The sequence below is a fragment of the Moschus berezovskii genome, chromosome X, assembly GCF_049115385.1.
Source record: "Moschus berezovskii isolate FMDL1 chromosome X, NW_MosBer_1.0, whole genome shotgun sequence".
In the NCBI taxonomy this organism is placed as follows: Eukaryota; Metazoa; Chordata; class Mammalia; order Artiodactyla; family Moschidae; genus Moschus; species Moschus berezovskii.
The window spans coordinates 92,317,270-92,343,478 of NC_142488.1; positions in this window are offsets into that span (position 1 = coordinate 92,317,270).

Below are 26,209 nucleotides of genomic sequence, written 5' to 3' on the forward strand. Positions count from 1 at the left end.
TATGTTTCTCTGTTACTCAGTTTCTCTCATTCATCCTTCAGAAAGTTTCAGCTTTTTTCAAGTCAAGTCATTTTTTAAACACAAACATCTACCAAAATCCTTAATGAAGACAGACATGAGAAATATATCTCTGAATATACTAGAACTGAAAAAAAAATCTATTTATGGTTTAAAAACACTATAAAGCAAGTTGAAAACACAAGAATAAATTTGACAAACTGGTTCTGATTCAAAAAATAGCCCTAACGTAGCTCTTACATATTAATAAGGAAAAGAGTGAGGTTAAAAAAAATGAGCAAGAGACATAAATAGACAATTCACAATGTTCTGAGGGAAAAATTCTTACCCACTCCCAATATTAACTTCCCTGTGAGCAAGCTCATACAGAGCAACTACAGGGACCTCTGTCCTTCCCATATAGTTGCAAACCTCCAGGCTGTTTGGTAAAATTGTTTAAATTTGCTGTTTTAAAGTCCACTTGACTCAATAATCAATGCCCTGCAGCTTACTTTCACCTTGAACAAAAGCTGATGTTTAGGCTTCCATCTGCAACTTCATTTGTTTTACATCAGTTTGTTCAGCGGAGAAAGGGGATATGCTGTTCAATGGGGCTCCTCAAAACTCAAATATCCAAAATAAAAATTAAAACTAAACAATCCATAAAGATATTCACTTTTCCTAATAAAGAAATGCAAATGTAAACAGCAATGAGATTTCAATTTTACTTATAATGAAGTGGGGGAAAAAATGATTCAATGGAGAGTTGAAAAGAGTGACAAAATGAGTACTCTTGCTCATGTGCAAGGTCACAAAGCTGGGAAGAAGGCAAAACAAAATTAAAGCAAAAGTCTTAGAGACTTCCCTGGTGGTCAGTGATTAAGACATCACCTTTCAATTCAGGGGATACAGGTTTGAGGGCTTCCCTAGTGGCTTAGACGGTAAAGAATCCACAGTGCAGGAGACCTGGGTTGATCCCTGGGTTGGAAAGATAGCCTGGAGAAGGGAATGGCAACCCACTCCAGTATTCTCGCCTGGGAAATCCCATGGACAGAGGAATCTGGCAGGCTACAGTCCATGGGGTCACAAAGAGTCGGACAAGACTGAGTGACTAAGCACAGGCACAGGTTTGAGCCCTGGTTGGGTAGCTAAGACACCACATCTCTCGTGGCCAAAAAACAAAAACATAAAACAGAAGGAGTACTGTCACAAATTCAATAGAGACTTTTAAAAAGATGGGATGGTTAAGATGGTAAATTTAAAGAACAAAACACCCAAAACCCAGTTTTACCTGAGTTACAAACAGAAAGATATGTTCTCGTGATCAGTACTCACGGCTTTCTGCACTTTGAATCCTGTCTTTTGAGGATTCTGGAGTAGAACAAAGGATTATGTCATTCACTTTCTGATTGTAGGGAATTAATGACTGCAACCCCCAGCGAGTGTTACTTAATCTACGTCCTTCTTGGTGAACCACAACAATTTTCAATAACTGCCACACTTATCTATGAACTCCCCATTTTCACATACATCCACATTCTCACACAAATTAAAAAATGTATTTCTGCACTATGCTCTTACACTGACCATATCTGCATTATAGTTTCACTCAACCATAGACTAGTTACAACATATCTCTTCTGTGTCACAGGGACCTGGCAGTACGACAATTGATAATCATTGGTTATGGAGAGAAATGTTTATTTCATCCAATCCTCATTTACAATTGGCAACTCCTTGTGCTTTTGTTGTTTGCAATTCAATATCCTCTTTATTGAGCATTTTTATTCACAAAATATTCAAGAAATTAAGAGTTAAATTTAGATTTTTATTGCCTTTAACCTGGAGGTGTCATTTCCCAGTAAGTGACAAAACCTACATACTGCCATATGGATCATTCTGAGGGTTAGTTCTCTTAAGATAATGTTTTGCTAATTCAGAAACTACTGCTGCTGCTGCTGCTACTAAGTCGCTTCAGTCGTGTCCGACTCTGTGCGACCCCATAGACGGCAGCCCACCAGGCTCCCCCGTCCCTGGGATTCTCCAGGCAAGAACACTGGAGTGGGTTGCCATTTCCTTCTCCAATGCATGACAGTGAAAAGTGAAAGTGAAGTGGCTCAGTCGTGTCCGACTCTGTGCGACCCCATGTACTGCAGCCCACCAGGCTCCTCCGTCCATGGGATTTTCCAGACAAGAATACTGGAGTGGGGTGCCATCGCCTTCAAAAACTATAATATATAAAGTGTAGGTAAAGTTGGTAAAGCCCTCATAACACCATCCATCATCACAATGAACAAGTAAACACGACCCCTGTCTGTTGGCACCTCTGACTAATTCAGGTTAGAGAAACGGAGCTGCAGTATGACACAGCTCTTCCTGTGATTAACAAACAGAGCGAAAGAAAACTGTGCATCAGGGGCTCCAAAGAGAGAAGCCATCATTCTTCCACAGACATATAATAGGAGGGTCAGGCTAGATCAAAATTATTCCATTAAGCAATCTGAGTAAAGGACATCAAGGGTTCTTTAGTGAGATGATACAAGTTTGTCACGGAGGCATTATGACAAGGAAGCAGGCAGACAGTTGTGGGTTTGAGACCTTTACTAGCTAAGTGGAGAGAAAAATTTCAAATCCTTGATAACTATGCTAACTTGTTATGTCTCCATATTAGATCCCAGTTAAGAAACACACATAACTCAAAAGCATCTCTTACAGTAACCTAGGTTGTCTAAATATGAAACCACATTTAATAGTACAGTAATTAAAAAAAAGAGTTTAGTAGCTAAGTGTGTAGTGAGAGCTAGATGAGACAGGAAGGATATGGAAACGGGTAAAAGAAATCCTACTTTAACCACAGAGAAACTGAATTTGCAACATACTCAGTTAATGCACCAGGATATAGATAGGAACTCAACTAATAGATACGCAGTGTCCTGAAAAATTCCTCAGGACACTGATCCAGTTCTAGCTGCCTAGTTTTTCAGAAAAGCAGTTTTTGAAGGGCCCTTAACTCTACTTCAGTAGGGTTAGCAAATGGCTCTCACCTGCTGTAGCCTCTTCTTATCCTCTGAAACCCACAAAGTAGCCAGAATAAAGTGTTTTCAACAGGTGCCAACTGGATTAGATTAAAATATGGCAAAAAACAAAAAGGATCAGATAAGAAGTTTACCCTGCTAAGCAGAAAGAACATGGACAATGATGATGGAGACAAGATACAAATCAGAAGAATAATATCAGAGAGAGGAGATCAGAGACATGGACATCTTTTGGAGGGGAGGGGGAGAAAAACAAAGAAGAATTAAGATAATACAGACCCAATATCACATCTTTATTATTTTTGTTGTACTGTGAGAAAAGAATGCATGTGGGAGGGGCTTTGGAAGTGGCAGGACATTATTTGTGTTCCTGGATAATTTGGGCCTTTTAAATCCCACAGGGTTATCACAACGGAATTCTGGGCTTTAATGTTTCCAAAGCTGTTAGTGCTGCCTTGCCTGTCCAAAGCAATCAAAGATCTCATGGACACAGATAATGAGGTTCGGCATCAACAGCCTTATTCAAGAGAGTGTACAGAAGTCTATTTGAGGAAGGCTGTGAGACCTTAAGCAGGTCTTAAGAAATACTTGTAACTACGCTATCTAGTGCTTCCCTGGTGGCTCAGTGGTGAAGAATGTGTCTGCCAGTGCAGGAGACGTGGGTTCAATCCTTGGGTCAGGAAAAGCCCTTGGAGAAAAAAATGGCAACCCACTCCAGTGTTCTTACCTGGAAAATCCCATGGACAGAGGAGACTGGTGGGCTACAGTCTACAGGGTCACAAAGGGTCAGACACAACATAGTAACTAAACAACAACATGCTGTCTAGTAAGTGGTGACAACAACTGAGCAAAACTGTCAAGGATTGTAGAGTCAGGTCCCTGGCTGCAACCTCTGGTAGACACCTGAATAGCCTCTTCAATTATTTCTTCATACTGGTTAAACACATGAGATATTTTCTCCAAAACTAGAAGCGATGGCTTTTAATTACAAAACATTAGGGCTGCAGAACAGGGGCAAAAGTATTGTATCTCGAATTATCAACCTAACATAATTTTAGTATGAAATGTGTTTTTTAATTTAAAATGTTATGGCTATGGAGCAGGAAACAAAATAAACTATACCTCTTATACTGCAAGTTCTCAACATGTCTTTAATGTGAAATATTTCATGAGATGGGAAGAACCTTACCCAATATCATGTGGATCATGCAGGATATGCCCCTGTGATCCGGTTGTTTTTATTCTCACTCCAGCTGCTTGTCCAGCAGAGCCTTCTCCCTGTTTGGCTGTGCTGTGGTCGCGCTGCCCTTCTGAGGCTCACCTGGTGTCACACACAGATTCCCCAGGTCATGTGCCTCTCAGACATTAACCTAAGCTGTGCAAAAGGAGACAGGGAAGCAAACCAATTGAATGGAAAAGCTGTAAAGAAGTTTCCCGACCAAAACTTTAGCAGGCATGCTCTTCTGAAACACAGGAATGAGATAAAAATCTCAACTGTGATGTAGAGGCCTTGTTTATTTTCCTTCTTGTTCTTGGTATTTGAAATGTTCTCTGTGACACAGTTATGTTATTAGGTTGATACTAAAATCATCTCCCTCATGAAAAGTATGCTTTGGGAGCAGGAAAAAAAGGGAAATAACAATTGCCTTGTGCATCTCTATAGGCCCAATCTGTGTAACTACCTTTTTTTTTTAATGCTTTCTATTTGAATTCTCTTATCAGTCTTGGTGTGTTTTTATTTTATACATGTGCAATTTTTCAACGAACTGCAATCACATTCTACATATTGTCTCATAACAGAAAATATATCTCATTGTTTTGTCTGTCCACTTCATAAATATGGTTACCTGGAAGAAAATTTAGGACACCTGGAAAGTGCCATTTTGTGACTAGAACCAGAACTACTGCAGATACTCAGGTCTTTCATCAGGAAGGGTGGGAACTATACTAACCAGACTGTAGCCTTCTCAGGCTTCTAGATGGGTTTTTTTGTTTTTGGTTTTTTTGCTTCTAGACTTGTTCATTCTCAACTTCAGAGTTATGTAGGTGTCATACAAAAGTGGGATTATATTTCCTCACTTTAATGTTTGTTATTATATCCTTCATGCATACTGTGTATCTTCCTTCATCTCTTGACTTTTCAAGAAAGAAAGCAAATTCTCACAAATAGCAGTCAAAATATAATGACTTGCTCTATATATTTTTCTTAAACATATTAATAAATGTGCATGTTTTTGGAAACCAGACCTTTATCCTTCCTAATAACATATTTTAACATCTTCTCACATCAATAAATATTTTCTACATCATCTTTTGGGCTTCCATTATAGCTCAGTTGGGAAAGAATATGTCTGCAATGCAGGAGACCTGGGTTCAATTCCTGGATCAGGAAAATCCCCTGGAGAAGGAAATGGCAACCGACTCCAGTATTCTTGCCTGCAGAATCTCATGGATGGAGGAGCCTGGTGGCCTACAGTCCATGGGGTCACAAGAGTCGGACATGACTTAGTGACTAAACCACCACCACCACATCATCTTTTTGTGAATAACTTTTATAAGATAATCCTACATTTCTCAAATTTTATCTCATTTTCTCATAATGAATCTGATTCAAGCTTACTATTTTCAGAATAAGATTTTTTACATGGAAAAATGTAATATATAAAAAGTTGAAATGTTCTGTTTCCAATTATACTTATATATCTCCAATTAATAAAGTTAATGCATATTTCCAAAATTTTATTGCATATAATGTACAATATTATTACAGGCCATTCTGCAATGTGCTTATTTTTAGAATATACCTTTTATATCTTTTCTTATTTTTGCACTTAGCTCACTACATTAGCTTATTCTTTTTACAGCAGCATAGTATTCAAAATTATGGTGAACTATCCTACATGACTATTCCATAATATGCTTTGAACATTTTTTGAATTCTTTCTCAAAAGTACATAAAAATACAAATAAATATCTTCTGCTTGAACCAAAGTCTGGACAATAGTCTAAATATTTGATCTGCAAGCAAAGCACAAGCAACCAGATAACCAGCCTTCTCAGACCCACAGAAAAATCCACTGTTAGCTAAAGACAATGGAGTGTGTTTGAATATCTAAATGTCTGTAACAAAATGGATTTTTCTCTTTCAGCTTCATTCTGTGCTTCCAAAAACAAAACCAAACAAAACTAAAGGTACATAAAAGTCCAAAGAAGAAAATACACATCATTCTTACTCCAACCCCTGAATTGGTTTACTGCTTATATTTGAGCAAAATCCCCTTGATTTTTCCCTCATCATTTGTGTTTGTCTGTGTACATATGTAATTTCAAATAATGTATTCATATATATATATATATGTGTCCTTTCCTCATTCTACATATTAGAATACACTACTTTAAATTATATATCTCCACTAACAAATTTGAACACCTTTCCATGTTTCCATATTTACTCATTTTTTTTGGCAGGTAGCTTTTCCCCCCATGTTTTAAAATTCTCATCTCAATTTTTTTATGCTGACATAGCTATTCATGCTCAGTGAAATCTGGGCAAAGTAGTGGAAAATTTCCTCTTTTTTCGTTAGATATCATTACTAGATATATTGTTAGATTACTAGACATATTACTAGATATATTGTTAGATTACTAGACATATTACTAGATATATTGTTGTGTTTTATTATATCAGTATAAGGCTATTATTCTTCAGCTCATGAACTTACAGATATTTTTCATATTACAGTATAAACTGGAACATATCATTCTTTTGATAGCTAGGTAGAGACACAGACAATGATCATCCTTTACACATCCATAAAAAAAAGTGATCCTTTTAAGACACTGAGTATTCCCTGACAATAAACTAAACTTCTTACTGTTTTCAGTACTTAAATTCGCAGTTATACACTATTTCAGATTATTACTATACAAACTCCACCAAAACAGCAAGATTTGTTGGAAATACAATCAACAACCAAAGTAATATAAAAACCCAACACTCCCAACTAATAACTTCATTTCTCATTTGGCATTATCACAACATAATCTCTTTTTTTTAATAAGGAAGATTAATTTTTCAAGTTTTATTTCATCATTTATCTCTGTTACTACTGCTTTTTGACTGAAACATAAAATGCCCTACTTGAAAGTCAGCTTTGCAACCTCCCGAAGTATTTTTTCCGCAGGTGTAATCTGATCACCTCCCCCACTCTTAAAGTGTGGAGTTTTAAAATATCTGGAAGGAATACAAAATTCAGACAGAATTCCCTCAAAGAAACTACGACTCTCACAAAACAACGCTCCTTTCCCACGACTCCAAAGCAGCAGTCCCTACTTTTCTCACCTTTACTGCCGAGTCTCCAGAAATCTCCGAAAATAACTATCTTTTCACGACAGCCATTACCTCCAAGCTTCTCTTCTCTCTTCTGCGAGGCCTCCGAAGTCTGTATGTTAGGCGGCTCCTCCCCCAAGACTGGCTAGGGCCGGCTCACTCTTCCAAGCTTCTAGAGGATGCTCCGCCCCCTCCCTGTGATGGGGAAAGCAGGAGGTCCTTCCCTCATTTAGAGGGAGGAGAATCTCCAAGTTGAACCGAAATACAATTAAAGGAAAGAAGTGTTCATTTTAAAGAACTTTAAAGTGTATTGGAAATATACGCCTGCTCAATTTTCTTTCAAACCCCTAGGGTCTGTGTTTTCCTGAAAAAAGGAGAAAGAAAAAGTGATAGCAAATCTCTTTTTCATATAATAAAGATACAGTTAAATATTCCTTACATATTTTTTCAGGCTTTCTCTTGTACTTTAGTAAATTTAAGACCTGCTAGTCAAGCTTCACTAAAATCATGCTAAGTGTCTTGACTTGGATTGTAGTGGATTAATAACTATTTAAGATAGAATTGTGGTGTTGGAGAAGACTCTTGAGAGTCCCTTGGACTGCAAGGAGATCCAACCAGTCCATTCTAAAGGAGATCAGTCCTGGGTGTTCATTGGAAGGACTGATGCTAAAGCTGAAACTCCAATACTTTGGCCACTTCATGCGAAGAGTTGACTCACTGGAAAAGATTCTGGTGCTGGGAGGGATTGGGGGCAGGAGGAGAAGGGGACGACAGAGAGTGAGATGGCTGGATGGCATCACCGAGTCGATGGACGTGAGTTTGAGTGAACTCCGGGAGTTGGTGATGGACAGGGAGGCCTGGCGTGCTGTGATTCATGGGGTCGCAGAGTCGGACACGACTGAGCAACTGAACTGAACTGAACTGAGTCAAGCTTCACTAAAATCATGCTAAGTGTATTGACTGGGATGGTAGTGACTTAATAACTTTTAGATAGAATTAGTTTTTATAATTTTGAATCTGAACCTGGACCACATTGCAGTATGTCTCTTCTTTAATTCACGCCTACTAATACTTCCTTACTTTGGCCATTTCTGAAGAAAAATCCCCAAACAAAATCTGACTATACTGAAACTGAAAAAAAAAAAAAATCAATGGTAAAATCACAATAAGCCACAGTCAAATATCAACCACAAACAGAGATGCTTTTAATGTATGTGACTGGATAAACAAAAATATCCTTAAACTGGCCGTTATATTTCAATAAGAAAGAAATGATCAACATAGTAGAATCAGGCAAAGACACTAGCACACAATGCACGATGTTCTTTCTTACTTCTGATGTTTGTGTGCCCAGTCTTGTCTGACTCTTTTCGACCCCATGTACTGTAGCCTGCCAGACACCTCTGTCCATGGACTTTTCCAGGCAAGAGTACTGGAATGGGTTACCATTTCCTACTCCAGGGAATCTTCCTGATCCAGGGATCAAACCCACGTCTTCAGCTTTGGCAGGCGGTTTCTTTGCCACTGTGCCACCTGGGAAAGTCCTATTACTTCCCTATTAAGAAGTTCAAGCAGTGAAACTCCTAGGTTCTCTCTGCTTCTTCTAGACTAGAAAGGCCTCTAGGTGATGAATAAGTTGCTTAAATTTGTGTTTCTATCACTCATTTATTCTCATAGTGAGAGTGCATGCATGCTAAGTCGCTTCAGTTACGTCTGATTCTTTGCGACCCCATGGAACTGTAGCCTGCCAGGCTCATTTGTCCATGGGATTCTCCAAGCAAGAATACTGGAATGGTGGCCATGCCCTCCTTCAGGGGATCTTCCCAACCCAGGGATCAAATCTGTGTCTCTTATGTCTCCTACATTGGCAGATGGGTTCTTTACCACTAGCAGCTTCTTTACCACTAGTGGCCACTTGGGAAAACCCCATAATGAGCAATATCTTGCAATATATTTTCCCCTCTTAATAAAGCTGACATTTTGTTTTCATTTACTATTCCATTTGTTTTATTTTTATTTGTTCATCATTTTCAAGATATGACAACTGTGTTGACTTTTGTGAACCCACTAAATAACCTCAGAATGTGTAATACTGCAGAAATATATAGAAATACATGACTGTGCAAGCAAGAAAATTTTGTTTAGCTTTAACAGAAGTGAGATTAAGTGTGGCCAGCTCTTCCTGAGGCTCTTATAGCATACAAAGCATTTTGATCTCTCCCAGATTAAAGTCTATGTATTTGGGCTCTCAGTGTCAAATATGATTTCTAACAGCACATTCTCTCAAGCGCTCTGATACAGTTTCAAAAACCAAGGCTTCTCAATACTTCCACTGAATCAAAGCAGCTTTCTTTTCCTGAGAATTTCTGCAAAATTGTGGGATCAGTTCTGTTCTTTATCAAGGACAGAATACTAAGAAACATTGTTCATTGTAACATAACAATATCAAGAACAGAGAATGTATAAACTTTGTTCTTTAAAATTGTAAGACCTTGAGAAACTGATATTTAGAATGAAAAGATTTTATGCTGAGGGTTGCTCTTTTATTGCTGTTATTTTAATTTTCTTTGATATTAAAATGGTTTTAAAAGAAATTAGTGGGATATAGAAAGAAGATATATCAAAATATAAAATATCAAATATTTCAGCTGTTGGTAAGGGATGAAGAACAACTTGAAGGTGCATAAACTGCTGGAATGTAAATTGGAACCAATATTTTGGGAAGTGTTTGATATTATCTCCTAAAGTTGTATGTTGTAGAGGTTAACAGAGAACATTTCAGGCTTTTGAACAGCAGAGTTACATGTCTAAACTGGTAGTAGAGAAATGATTGCCACAGAAACCTATCTATATTCCAGAGCACATATAAGACTATCCAGTGGGATATATGAAGTATATAATCAAAATTAATTTATTTTTGTTTCAAAACCTTTATTTATAAATATTTTTAAATATTCTTAAAAATTATTTGTATTGAAGAATCACATACTTTATAAAATATTGAACTAAGGGAGGTATCAACAAATCTTTTACAGTAGTGATGACAAAAAATATACGTGGAGAACTCGACGGAGGTTCGTGACATTGTACAGGAGACAGGTATCAAGACCATCCCCATGGAAAAGAAATGCAAAAAAGCAAAATGGCTGTCTGAGGAGGCCTTAAAAATAGCTGTGAAAAGAAGAGAAGTGAAAAGCAAAGGAGAAAAGGAAAGATATAAGCTTCTGAATGCAGAGTTCCAAAGAATAGCAAGGAGAGATAAGAAAGCCTTCCTCAGCGATCAATGCAAAGAAATAGAGGAAACAACAGAATGGGAAAGACTAGAGATCTCTTCAAGAAAATTAGAGATTCCAAGGGAACATTTCATGCAAAGATGAGCTCGATAAAAGACAGAAATGGTACAGACCTAACAGAAGCAGAAGATATTAAGAAGAGGTGGCAAGAATACACAGGAGAACTGTACAAAAAAAGAGCTTCACGACCCAGATAATCACGATGATGTGATCACTGACCTAGAGCCAGACATCCTGGAATGTGAAGTCAAGTGGGCCTTAGAAAGCATCACTACGAACAAAGCTAGTGGAGGAGATGGAATTCCAGTTGAGCTATTTCAAATCCTGAAAGATGATGCTGTGAAAGTGCTGCACTCAGTATGCCAGCAAATTGGGAAAACTCAATAGTGGTCACAGGACTGGAAAATGTCAGTTTTCATTCCAATCCCAAAGAAAGGCAATGCCAAAGAATGCTCAAACTACCACACCAGTGCACTCATCTCACACGCTAGTAAAGTCATGCTCAAAATTCTCCAAGCCAGGCTTCAGCAGTATGTGAACCGTGAACTCCCAGATGTTCAAGCTTGTTTTAGAAAAGGCAGAGGAACCAGAGATCAAATTGGCAACATGTGCTGGAACATCAAAAAAGCAAGAGAGTTCCAGAAAAACATCTATTTCTGCTTTATTGACTATACCAAAGCCTTTGACTGTGTGGGTCACAATAAACAGTGGAAAATTCTGAAAGAGATGGGAATACCAGACCACCAGACCTGCCTCTTGAGAAACTTATATGCAGGTCAGGAAGCAACAGTTAGAACTGGACATGGAACAACAGACTGGTTCCAAATAGGAAAAGGAGTACGTCAAGGCTTTATATTGTCACCCTGTTTATTTAACTTATATGCAGAGTACATCATGAGAAATGCTGGGCTGGAGGAAGCACAAGTTGGAATCAAGATTGCCGGGAGAAATATCAATAAACTCAGATATGCAGATGACACCACCCTTATGGCAGAAAGTGAAGAGGAACTAAAAAGGTTCTTGATGAAAGTGAAAGAGGAGAGTGAAAATTTTGGCTTATAGCTCAACATTCAGAAAACTAATATCATGGCATCTGGTCCCATCACTTCATGGGAAATAGATGGGGAAACAGTGGAAACAGTGTCAGACTTTATTTTGGGGGGGGGGCTCCAAAATCACTGCAGATGCTGATTGCAGCCATGAAATTAAAAGATGCTTGCTCATTGGAAGGAAAGTTATGACCAACCTGGATAGCATATTAAAAAGCAGAGACATTACTTTGCCAACAAAGGTCCAGCTAGTCAAGGCTATCGTTTTTCCAGTGGTCACGTATGGATGTGAGAGTTGGACTGTGAAGAAAGCTTATCACTGAAGAATTGATGCTTTTGAACTGTGTTTTTGGAGAAGACTCTTGAGAGTCCCTTGGACTGCAAGGAGGTCCAACCAGACCATTCTAAAGGAGATCAGTCCTGGGTGTTCATTGGAAGGACTGATGCTAAAGCTGAAACTCCAATACTTTGGCCACCTCATGCGAAGAGTTGACTCACTGGAAAGACCCTGATCTGGGAGGGATTGGGGGGCAGGAGGAACAAGGGACGACAGAGGATCAGATGGCTGGATGACCTCACCGACTCGATGCACATGAGTTTGGGTGAACTTTGGGAGTTGGTGATGGACAGGGAGGCCTGGCGTGCTGAGATTCATGGGGTCACAAAGAGTCAGACATGACTGAGTGACTGAACTGACCTGAACTGCTTTATAGTCTCATAGCCCAAGTAGTGCTCCCGTTTGTCTTCTCTCTGATTTGTATATTTTTGGATTATAATCTCATAAAAAGACTACTCTGAACTTCCTAGTTTGCCTATATACTGATTTCACTGCTCAGAAAAGCTACTGTTACTTCCATTAAATTTTTAAGATAATAATGAGGAAACTGCAAACTGCAAGCATGTAGATCTCAGACAGGTTGAAAGCAGAAGGTTGGTGACACTTTAAACTTAACCTTTCCAACAAATCTGAGAATTGTGCACAAGCAGATCAAGCACCCTATAGCCCCTTCCTTAACACTGCCTTTAAAACTCCTTTCCTGAAAGCCATTGAGGAGTTCAGTTCTTTTGAACATGAGATGCCCGCACTCCTTGTATTTGTTGTTGTTGTTCAGTCACTAAGTTGTGTCCTACTCTTTGCCACTCCATGGACTGAAGCACACCAGTCTTCCCTGTCCTTCACTATCTCTCAGAGTTTGCTCAAATTCATGTCCATTGAGTTGGCAATGCCATCCAGCCATCTCATGTTCTGTCATTCCCTTCTCCTCCTGCCCTCAATCTTTCCCAGCATCAAGGTCTTTTCCAGTGAGTCAGCTCTTCACATCAGGTGGCCAAAGAATTGGAGTTGCAACTTCAGCTTCAGTCCTTCCAATGAATATTCAGGGTTGATTTCCTTTAGGATTGACTGCTTTGATCTCTCTGTGCAAGGGTCTCTCAAGAGAGCATAGAGTATATCAAGCATTTTCATCTTGTGGGGGGTCTGCTTCCTGTAAAAACAACTTAGGAATGTGTGTCAGACCTTTATCTGTATCTTTCAGGGAACAGGGAGTTTGGTGATTCTGCTTTGTGTTGCATTTACAGTCTACATTGTTACCAGTTTCTCTGCTCAACAGCTACTCTTTGTTTCTACATCTTCACATTTTCTAATCATTAACTTTTGAGCTGGCCTTTCAAGACTCAGGGGAGGTCTGTGAGACTAAAGCCAATCTTTTGTTTCAGAAGACAGGGACACTGGGGTTTGTATATGGTTTCAATACCTTCTTTACTTTGATGCTCCTCAATCTTTTTTAAAAAATTATTTTTATTTGTTGATTTATTTTTGGCTCTGATGTGTCTTCATTGCTGCTCAGGCTTTTCTCTAACTGTGGCAAGCAGGAGCTACTCTCTTGTTGCAGTGCATGGGCTTCTCATTGTGGTGGCTTTTCCCATTGCAGAGCATGGACTCTAGGGCATATGGGCTCAGCAGTTTCGCTCCCAGGCTCTAGAGCACTGGTTTGAGAATTGTGTACCTGGGCTTAGTTGATCCTCATCATGTGAGATCCTCCCAGATCAGGAATTGAATCCATGTCCCCTGAATTGGTAGGCAGATTGAAGAAGACCATTAAGCCACCAGAGAAGCCCCCATACTCTTCGGTCTTGAGGGGAACAGGCACAGGAGAAGAAAGGGAATAAAGTTGTGAATAGAGAAGTTAATCACAAACTTAGCTTTAGGGGGAATTCAGTTTTGGTAACACTCTTGATGCATTTATGTAAATATATCAAGGTATATAGAAAAAGAACACAGTTTAAAAGCCCAGATTCAAAGATAAAATTAGTTTGTTACCATTAAGATTGATTTACTTTGGAATTTTATTTGGAAATTCTTCCTAGATGTTGGAGGTTGAATTAAAGTAATAATATCAATATGTACACACTTTACTGATTATCATGATTATAATAACAGTGTATAAAGCAAACCTATGTTCAATTTTTGCTAAATTCAAAATTCTAAAAAGCTAATTAATCAAACAGCAAGTCAAAATGGGAATGAATTGTTTTTTGGAGGGGGAAACCAAGAAGAGTGATATCTAAAGAAAAAAAAAAGAATCCCCAAACTAAGAAATGGACAAACTTTATATTTTGCATCTTCATTTCAGTTTGAAAAAAATTGCTGATGCTAAATTATTATTTGGTATTCTGTTTCCAATCTCTGTTGACTGTCCCATGCTTTCCTGATAGATGGTCCTCTTATTTACTATTGCTGGAGGATGCAAACTTAATCCCAATCTCAGGCAGATATATTCAGAACATTTGCTGCGTAAATGCACTGCTTTTTTAAAATTTTCTGACTGATAGCGTGTACCCTATTGCTACAAGCTTCCTTAGCAACAACTGGCAAGGACATTATGTGTTTAAGACTTCGTAAAATGAAACTTGAATTAGTATTAAAAAACGGCTCAAATTTATATAAGTATTCATAGTCTCCAACTTTGTAACATTCCATTTCAATGTCCTTTTGGAACAGGCACATTCTTTTCTAAATGTTTTTGTTAACTTGCTGTTTCCCTCACTAGCAATTTAATAAATTTTGACACATGTTAGAGATAGCTTTATCTAAAGACTAATTTTTATCAGACTATATACAAAGTATATAACAGTCCCTAAGTCATTGGCCTTGACCAATATCCAAGACTGGCTATGAACAAACAGCATGATCATAGGCACGCATACTGCCTAAATGTTGGCACATCTTAAGTGCAAGAGCAGGATGAAAGAATTTACTGGAGTTGAATCTTCACATACAGAGAAATGCAAGCTAGTCAGTGTCACTGCCCAGGCCAAAAATCCCTGGTCAAATGTGGGGGAACATGGCAGTGAAGGGAAAAGTGCTTTTAGTGCAGAGAAATGTACTCCCACAGAGAACCCTCTGACCTATGACCTCTAGGAATACAACTTTGAGTTGCCCTATTTGGAGATTTTGTTTTGCTCAGTCGATACTAAAACTTCGATACTGCCAATGGCTAATGATCCTATGAGTTAGACCACTTAGGGTGATGGTACAGTAAATTTCTTTAAAAAAATTAAGTAAAGGTGATGAAGAATTGACAATTACATTATCACAGTGTGTGTGTTTGTGTGTGTGTGTGGTGTTAGTCACTCAGTCATGACCAACTCTTTATGACCTGATGGACTGTAGCCCACCTGGCTCCTCTATTCATGAAATTCTCCAGGCTAGAATACTGGAGTGGGTTGCCATTCCCTTCTCCAGGGGATCTTCCCAACCCAGGGATTGAAACCGAGTCTTCCACATTGCAGCCAGATTCTTTACTCTCTGAGCTACCAGGGAAGCGCCAATCACAGTACATAGGTAATTTGAAAAGCAACAACCAATTCTTGCCACACTCTGAGATCACAGGTGAGAGCTGCAGTGTGATACAACTCTTCTTGGGATTAACACCCCAAAGCTGGTCCCTTTCTGGTCTTTCTTGAGGACTCTAAAGTAAGAAGGAATTATCTTACTCTCTAAGGGGCCCATAAAAGAAAGACCAAGCTGGACCAGAATTATTCCTGTATGTACTTTGAATAGAGGTAATCTTCATAGATATGATCTAGAGATGATAGATAGGTAGAAAGATAGATGGATAGTTGTTCACAAGGCTTGCTATTTGGTCTGTAAGAGTTGTCAGGGAAGTGCATGCAGGATTGTTATGTATTTGATATTCTCAATAAGACATACAATCTGATAAATATGAATTTATTCCCCAGATTGCCATTTATTAGTCATGTGAGCTCATGTAGCTCATGTAAGTTTTTAACTTCTATATACCTCAGTTTTTTGAGTATATAAGTATAAAATTAGAGTAATCTTAATATTTATCTCTGGAGTTGATAGAAGTAGTCAAAACAATGCTATAGCTCAATTGAAAAGAAAGTATCTGGGAATTTTCAGGAAACTTATGGAAAAGAACTGCAAGTATGGAACTAACACTTCCATATAAAGAAAGCATAGCAAGAAGAGGAAAAAGGAAAAAAGAAGCCCAAAATGAACCATAGAGTATTTGAAGATACACATGGCCCATTAATGCATTTGAATATGAACAAGAAATCTAGCTTAGATTTTCTATGCTCCAGAAAAGTCCAGTTCAGTTCAGTTCAGTTCAGTCGCTCAGTCGTGTCCGACTCTTTGCGACCCCATGAATCACAGCACGCCAGGCCTCCCTGTCCATCACCAACTCCCGGAGTTCACTCAAACTCATGTCCACAGAGTCGGTGATGCCATCCAGCTATCTCATTCTCTGTCGTCCCCGTCTCCTCCTACCCCCAATCCCTCCCAGCATCAGACTCTTTTCCAGTGAGTCAACTCATCGCATGAGGTGGCCAAAGTATTGGAGTTTCAGCTTTAGCATCAGTATTGGTGTGCGTTTAATTCCTGGTTCTCTTTTAATCAGACTCTTTTGTTTTAGGATTACTAGTTATTCTCACCTTTGAGGCCCTTGTCTTTTCCTCCTAAAACTCCAAGGTGGCTTGAAAACTTGTTTTGAATGGGCAATATCTGAACATACTGGATTAAGGACAAGACAGAGAAGAAGAATCAGCAAAGCAATGTCTTACGTCAAAAAATGAATCTGGTTGATGAGAATGTGATAGAGATATAAGAATGAAGAGGAAAGTGTGGTCTCAGACAGGAGGCCTCATGCATGAAAAGTAGAGGGGGCCTCTACTTGAAAGAAAAGAACTATACGAGTAGTATCATAATACCCCAAGACCAACCTATCCTCATTGTTAATTTATTTTACAATGTAAGTATGTCTGCCTGTCTTCATGTGTGTGAGAGAAAGCAACACTGATGTTGTAGAAATCCACATGCTTGAAGTCACCTGCTATTTTTGTCATTGGAGCCAAAGGACATGAGTGCCCTGAAAGTATGGGGATCAGAGCAGACAAGTGCTGTGTCAGCTTCTGGAATTCTCATGGCTACAGTCAGAGCTAGAGTCTGGAGCACACTGCTGCCTAGGCTGCCAGAGCATCCATGACTTAACTGCACAACTAGGCCCTTTCTGCCTAACAAGGAATCAAGAAAAGAAAAGGGGAGGGAAGGAAAGGCAAAGGAGGGAAAGAAAAGAGAGAGAAGAAAAGAAAGAGGAAAAGAAAAAACAAAACAGAAAAATGGCTTCTTTCTCTCACTTTCTAGTTTCCTAATAGTACTTCCCATTGATATAACCTAATAGACACAAGGCTGGAAATGGCATCTGGGAAAAGTAGTCTATGGGTTTTTATCATCTATAATACAGAAGGATGAGAAAGGTACAATAGGTACAGTAAGAGTATAGTGTCTTTATTGCCAATATTTTTCTGTAGAATAATTACACGTTATAGAAAATGTAAAAATGCAAGAAGATATATATATATATGCATATATGTATATACTGTCTACTACAACACATCAGAGATACTCACTGTTAGTGTCTGTAGTTTTATCTTTCCTAAATTTTCACACATGAGTGCTAATTGAAATGGGAGTTATTTTATCTAACAATTTACTTAAATATTCATATCAAAAATATTCATATCAGGTGGCTCAGTGGTAAAGTATCTGCCTGCAATGCAGGAGATGAGTGTTCAATCCCTGGGTTAGGAAGATCCCCTGGAGGAGGAAATGGCAACCCTCTCCTCTCCAGTATTCTTGCCTGGGAAATTCCATGGACAGAAAAGCCTCGTGGGCTAAAGTCCATAGAGTCACAAAGAGCTCAACACGACTGAGCACGCACACATTAAAATATTCTTTCATCATTTCAAAGATAGTCTTAACAAGATAGTCCCTATGTTTCTAAAATGTTATCTCATTTTTTTGAGAGCAAATATAATACATGTTTTTAAAGAAAATGTGGACAGTACAGAATTGTATAATATAGAAGTGTATAATATTGTAAAATAATTTGCCTCCAATAAAAAATAAATTAATTTATAAAAAAAAAAAAGAAGTGGATATGATCCTGTATCTCATGAATTCCCACCTCCTGACTGTCTACCCTGATGTACTCTGTTAATTATTATTAGATATTTTCCAGATTTTTTAATATATTATCTACACACATGTGTTTTACTTTAAAAACAAGGCTATTTTTCCTTTCTCCTTTACAGAAATAAACACTGAGGTCCTGGGAGATTAAGAGATTATATTTTACAGAAAGAGCACAATCTTTTAAGGTGGAAAGACATGTTTATATCCTTGAATGGTGTCCTCCTCCCCTCCCCTGACCCACCAAAAAAAAAATTACAAGTATTTTTGGTGTTTGGCAAATGAAAGATGAGATTGGTGAGATCAGATGATTGAAGACATCAAACGATAGACAAACAGCCTGATATCCAAGGGTCTGGTTTGCAAGAGGAAGGTTGTTTTTTCTCTTGTTGAGACAACAAATATATATAGGGTTGACTATTACTAGATTTAGAAAGTCACTGGTGTATTTTAATTGTGTTCAATTGTTCTTTTATTTCTTCCTACAGTTTGAAGTCATAGAAAGATATGGATGAAGGAGAAACAATGGATTTATTCCTCATGGATTTTAGATTTTCTGATTTTTAGTAGTCTGTGGGAAATTTTATCAAGGCTGGTTTGCTCCAAAATTCTTCACATAAAAAATAACATACACTGATATCTGGTTTTTCTCTTTTTTTCTGATATGTCTGACAATATATGGAGTTTGCTTTGGTGTCATATCTAAGTAATTTTCATTTAACTGAAGGTAAGAAAAGTTTTCTTTTAAATTTTGTGTAGTTTTAGGTTTTAAATGTAGTTGTATGATCTATCTTAAGTCAATTTTTGTACATAGTGTGTCTTAGATTCCAGTTTAATATTTTTAACATGGATATTCAATTGCTCCAGCAACATTTGTTGATAAGACTAACCTTTCTCTAAAGAATCGCCTTTGTAAAGTATCAATTGTCCAGGTAAGTGTAATCTGCTTCCGGATTCTGTCTTTTATTCCATTGTTCTGTTTATCTTTACAGTAACACACCACTATGTTGTTTAACACATCTTTATAATAAGTTCAGAAGTATGCCTTCCAACTTTGTATTTATCAAAATTGTTTTGGCTGTTCAAATTTCTCTCCAAATCCCTGTAAATTTTAGAATCTACTTCTTAATTTCTACAAAAAGATTGTTAAGATGCTTACTTGGATTGTAGTCAATCAATTTGGGGATAATTGAGACCTTAACAATATTGAGTGCCCTAATTGATGGACACCAGTTATCTACTTAAAATCTATACTGTCTGATATCAGTACAGCCATTCCATCTTTCTCTTGATTAATGTTAGCATAGCATATTGTTTCTTTCCTTTCACTATTTTTGGTGTACCTTTATTTTTATAGTGGGTTTCTTATAGACAGTATATGGCTGAGTCTTGCTTTTTTATTCAATCTTTCAGTCTCTAGCTAAGGAGTGTTTAGACCCTTTATATTTGATGTGGTTATTAATGTGGCTTGGTTTAAATCTACCATCTTGCTATTAATATTTAACCCTCCTGCTCTTTATTATTCTTTTATTCTTCTTCTGCCTTCTTTTGAATTAAACAGGTATGTTTTGTGATTCCATTTTATGTTCTTTTTAAAAATTTACTATTTTTTAGTTGAAGGATAATTGTTTTACAAAATTTTGTTGTTTTCTGTCAAACCTCAACATGAATCAGCCATATGTATACATATATCCCCTCCCTTTTGAAACTCCCTCCCACCTCCCCACCCCATCCCACCCTTCTAGGTTGATACAGAGCCCCTGTTTGAGTTTCCTGAGTCATATAGAAAATTCCTTTTGGCTATCTATTTTACATATGGTAATGTAAGTCTCCATGTTACTCTCTCCATATATCTCACCCTCTCCTCCACTTTCCCCATGTCCATAAGTCTATTCTCTATGTCTGTTTCTCCGTTGCTGCCCTGAAAATAAATTCCTCAATACCATTTTTCTAGATTCCTTATATTTGCGTTAGTATACAATATTTATCTTCCTCTTTCTGACTTACTTCACTCTGTAATAGGCTCTAGGTTCATCCACCTCATTAGAACTGACTCAAATGTGTTCCTTTTAATGGCTGAGTAATATTCCATTGTGTATATGTACCACAACTTTGTTACACATTCATGTGCCGATGGACATCTAGGTTGCTTCTATGTTCTAGCTATCTTAAATAGTGATGCAATGAACAATGGGATACATGTGTCTTTTTCAATTTTGGTTTCCTAAGCTGGGCTTTAAGAAGCACAAGCTGGAATCAAGATTGCTGGGAGAAATATCAATAACCTCAGATATGCATATGACACCACCCTTATGGCAAAAAGTGAAGAGGAACTAAAAAGCCTCTTGATGAAAGTGAAAAAGGAGAGTGAAAAAGTTGGCTTGAAGCTCAACATTCAGAAAACTAAGATCATGGCATCTGGTCCCATTACTTCATGGGAAATAGATGGAGAAACAGTGGAAACAGTGTCAGACTTTATTTTTGGGGGCTCCAAAATCACTGTGGATGCTGATTGCAGCCATGAAATTAAAAGATGCTTACTCCTTGGAAGGAAAGTTATGACCAACCTAGATAGCATATTAAAAAGCAGAGACATTACTTTGCCAGCAAAGGACCGTCTAGTCAAGGCTATGGTTTTTCCAGTGGTCATGTATGGATGTGAGAGTTGGACTGTGAAGAAAGCTGATCGCTGAAGAATTGATGCTTTTGAACTGTGGTGCTGGAGAAGACTCTTCAGAGTCCCTTGGACTGCAAGGAGATCCAACCAGTCCATTTTAAAGGAGATCAATCCTGGGTGTTCATCGGAAGGACTGATGCTAAAGCTGAAACTGCAATACTTTGGCCACCTCATGCGATGAGTTGACTCACTGGAAAAGATTCTGATGCTGGGAAATGTTGGGGGCTGGAGAAGGGGACGACCGAGAATGAGATGGCTGGATGGCATCACCGACTCTGTGGACATGAGTTTGAGTGAACTCCGGGAGTTGGTGATAGACAGGGAGGCCTGGCGTGCTGTGATTCATGGGGTCGTGGAGAGTCGGACACGACTGAGCGACTGAACTGAACTGAACTGATGGTGCTTTTATTGTTGTTTTCTAAGGAATCTCCATACTGTCTTCCATAGTGGCTGTATCAAAACAGCTTAAGAGGGTTCCCTTTTCTCCACACCCTCTCCAGCATTTATTGTCTATAGACTTTTTGATGATGGCCATTCAGACAGGTGTGAGGTGATACCTCATTGTACTTTTTGATTTGCATTTCTCTAATAATGAACAAAGTTGGGCACCTTTTCATGCGTTTGTTAGCCATCTGTATGTTTTCTTTGGAGAAATGTATATCTAGGTCTTTTTCCCAATTTTTGATTGGGTTGTTTGTTTTTCTGGCATTGACTTGTATGAGCTGCTTGTATAGTTTGGAAATTAATCCTTTGTCAGTTGTTTCATTTGCTATTATTTTCTCCCAATCTGGGGGTTGTCTTTTCACCTTGCTTAGTTTCCCTTGCTGTGCAAAAGCTTTTAAGTTTAATCAGATACCATTTATTTTGTTTTCACTTCCATTACTCTAGGAGGTGGGTCATAGAGGATCTTGTTTATGTAATAGAGTGTTCTGCCTATGTTTTTCCCTAAGAATTTTATAGCTTCTGGTCTTACATTTAGGCCTTTAATCCATTTTGAGTTTATCTTTGTGTTTGGTGTAACGAAGTGTTCTAATTTCATTATTTTACACGGAGCTGTCCAGTTTTCCTAGCACCATTTATTGAAGAGGCTGTCTTTGCCCCATTGTATATTCTTGCCTCATTTATCAAGGTAACTATAGGGGCATGGGTTTATTTCTGGGCTTTCTATCTTGGTCCATTTGTCTATATTTCTGTTTTTTTTTTTGTGTGTGTGTGTGTGTGTGCCAGTACCATACTGTCTTGATAACTGTAGCTTTGTAGTATAATCTGAAGTCAGGAAGGTTGATTCCTCCAGCTCTATTCTTCTTTCTCATGACTTCTTTGGGTATCAGGGTCTTTTGTGTTTTCATATGAATTGTGAAAAATTTTTTTCTTGTTCTGTGAAAAATGCCACTGGTAATTTGAGAGGGATCACATTGAATCTGTAGATTGTGTTTGGTAGTATAGTCATTTTCACAATCTTGATTCTTCCTACCTAGGAACATGGAATATCTCTCCACCTTTTTATGTCATCTTTGATTTCTTTCATCAATGTCTTATAATTTTCTGTGTACAGTTCTTTTGTCTCCTTGAAAAAATGAAAGTCACTCAGTAGTGTCCAACTCTTTGTGACCCCATGGACTATACAGTCCATGGAATTCTCCAGGCCAGAATACTGTAGTGGGTAGCCATTACCTTCTCCAGGGGATCTTCCTGACCCAGGGATCGAACCTAGGTCTCCCACATTGCAGGCGGCTCCTTAGATAAGTTTATTCCTAGATATTTTATTCTTTTTGTTGCAATGGTGAATGGGATTGATTCCTTAATTTCTCTTTTTGATTTTTCATTGTTAGTATATAGAAATGAAAGTGATTTCTGTGTGTTGATTTTGTATCCTATGAAATTGCTAAACTCACTGATTAGCTCTATGAATTTTTTAATAGTATCTTTAGGGTTTTCTATGTACAGTATCATGTCATCTGCAAACAGTGAGAACTTTACTTCTTCTTTCCAATATGGACTCTTTTTATTTGTTTTTCTTCTCTGATTGCTGTAGCTAGAACTTCCAGAACTGTGTTGAATAACAGTGGTGAAAGTGGACACCCTTCTCTAGTTCCTGATCTTAGGGGGAATGCTTTCAGCTTTTCACCATTGAGAATAATGTTTCCTGTAAGCTTATCATATATGGCTTTTACTATGTAGAAATAGGTTCCTTCTATGCCCATATTTTTAAGAGTTTTAATCACAAATGGATGTTGAATTTTGTCAAAAGCTTTTTCTGCATCTATTGAGATTATCAAATGGTTTTTATCTTTCAATTTGGTAATATGCTGTACCACATTGAAGAAAGCTTGCATCTCTGGAATAAACCCAGCTTGATCATGGTGTATGAGCTTTTTGAGGTGTTGCTGAAATCTGCTTGCTAAAATTTTGTTGAGGACTTTTGCATCATTGATATTGGCCTGTATTTTTCTTTTTTTGTATTGTCTTTGTCTGGTTTTGATATCAGGGTGATGGTGGCCTTGTAGAATGAGTTTGGAAGTGTTCCTTCTTCTGAAATTTTTTGAAATAGTTTTAGAAGGATAGGCATTAGCTCTTCTCTAAATGATAGAATTCTCCTGTGAAGCTATCTGGTTCTGGGCTTTTGTTTTGGAGGAGATTTTAGATCACAGCTTCAATTTCAGTGCTTGTAATTGGGTTGTTCATAATTTCTATTTCTTCCTGGCTCAGTCTTGGAAGATTGAACTTTTCTAAGAATCTGTTCATTTCTTCCAGGTTATCCATTTTATTGCCATATAGTTGTTCATAATAGTCTCTTACAATCCTTTGTATTTCTGCATTGTCTCTTGTAACCTCTCCTTATTCATTTCTAATTTTGTTGATTTTTCTCCTTTTTTTCTTGATGACTCTGGCTAAAGGTTTGTCAGTTGTTTATCTTCTCAAAGAACCAGATTTTAGTTTTATTAATCTTTACTATTGTTTCTTTCATTTCTTTTTCAATTATTTCTGCTTGGATCTTTATGATTGCTTTCTTCTACTAATTTTGGGGTTCTTTTGTTCTTCGTTCTCCAGTTGTTTTGGGTGTAAAGTTAGGTTGTCTATTTGATGTTTTTCTTGTTTCTTGAGATAGGATTGTATTGCTATAAACTTCCCTCTTAGAACTGCTTTTGCTGCATCCCATAGGTTTTGAGTTGTTGTGTTTTCATTGTCATTTGTTTCTAGAAGTTTGTTGATTTCCCTTTTGATTTCTTCAGTAACCTGTTGATTATTTAGAAACATGTTATTTCATCTCCATGTGTTTGTATTTTTCAGTTTTTTTCTTGTAATTGATATCTAGTCTCATAGCATTGTGGTCAGAGGAGATGCTTGCTATGACTTCAATTTTCTTAAATTTACTGAGGTTTGATTTGTGACCCAAGATGTGCTCTATCCTGGAGAATGTTCCATGTGCACTTGAGAAAAATGTGAATTCTTCTGCATTTGGATGGAATGTCCTGAAGATATCAATGAGATCCATCTCATCTAATGTATCATTAAGACTTGTGTTTTCTTATTAGTTTTCTGTTTTGATGATCTGTCCATTGGTGTGAGTGGGGTGTTAGTCTCCTACTATTATTGTGTTACTGTCAATTTCTCCTTTTATGTATGTTCTTATTTGTCTTATGTTTTGAGGTGTTCCTATGTTGGGTGCATAGATATTTACAATTGTTATGTCTTCCTCTTGGATTGATCCCTTGATCATTGTATAGTGTCCTTCCTTATCTCTTGTACTCTTCTTTATTTTAAGGTCTATTTTATCTGATATGAGGATTGCTACTCCAGCTTTCTTTTGCTTCCCATTTTCATGAAATATATTTTTCCATCCTCTCACTTTCACTCTATATGTGTTCTGAGGTCTGAAGTGGGTTTCTTGTAAACAGCATATATATGGGTCTTGTTTTTGTATCATTCAGCCAGTCTGTTTCTTTTGACTGGTGTATTTAATCCATTTACAGTTAAAGTAATTATTGATATATATGTTCCTATTGGGAGAAGGAAATGGCAGCCCACTCCAGTGTTCTTGCCTGGAGAATCCCAGGGACAGCGGAGCCTGGTTGGCTGCCGTCTATGGGGTCGCACAGAGTCGGACACGACTGAAGCGACTTAGCAGCAGCAGCAGCAGCAGCAGCATGTTCCTATTGCCATTTTCTTAATTGTTTGGGGTTCATTTTAGATCTTTTTCTTCTCTTGACTATATAGTCTCTTGACTATTTCTTAACTATAGATGGGCCTTTAACTTTTTTTGTAAAGCTGGTTTGGTGGTACTGAATTCTCTTAACTTTTGCTTGTCTGAAAAGCTTTTGATTTCTCCATCGATTTTGAATGAGAATCTTGCTAGGAACAGTAATCTTGGTTGTAGATTTTTCCTTTTCAGTACTTTAAATATATCCTGGCATTCCCTTCTGGCCTGCAGAGTTTCTGCTGAAAGATCAGCTGTTAAACATATGGGGTTTCCCTTGTAAGTTATTTATTGCTTTTCCCTTGCTGCTTTTAATATTCTTTCTTTGTATTTAATCTTTGTTAGTTTGATTAGTATGTGTTTTGGTGTGTTTCTCCTTGGGTTTGTCCTGTATGGACTCTTTGTGCCTCTTGAATTTGATTGACTGTTTTCTTTTCCATGTTGGGGAAATTTTCAACTATAATCTCTTCAAAAATGTTCTCAGTCCCTTTCTTTTTCTCTTCTTCTTCTGGGACCCCTATAATTCAAATGCTGGTGCATTTGATATGGTCCCAGAGGTCTCTGAGACTATCATCAGTTCTTATCATTCTTTTTACGTTATTCTGCTCCTCAGAAGTTATTTCCACTATTTTATCTTCCAACTCATTGATTTGTTCTTCTGCTTCAGATATTCTGCTATTGATTCCTTCTTGCATATTTTTAAATTCAATAATTGTGTTGTTTGTCTTTGTACTGTTATTCTTTAATTCTTCTAGGTCTTTTTTAATTGATTCTTGCATTTACTCCATTCTATTTTCAAGGTTTTCTATCATCTTTACTATCATTATTCTGAATTCTTTTTCAAGTAGTTTGCCTATTTCCTCTTCATTTCTTTGTACTTCTGTGTTGCTAGTTTGTTCCTTAATTTGTGCAATATTTCTCTGCCTTTTCATTATTTTTAAAAAATTATTGTGTTTGAGGTCTCTTTTTCTCAGGCTTCAAGGTTGATTTCTATCTTTTGGTTTCTGGCTTCCTATGGTTGGAGCAGTGGTTTGTGTAAGGTTCATATAGGGTGATATTTGTGCTGAGCTTTTTTTTGTTTATCCTCTCATGGGCAAGGCTAAATGAGGTGGCAATCCTGCCTGCTGATGATTG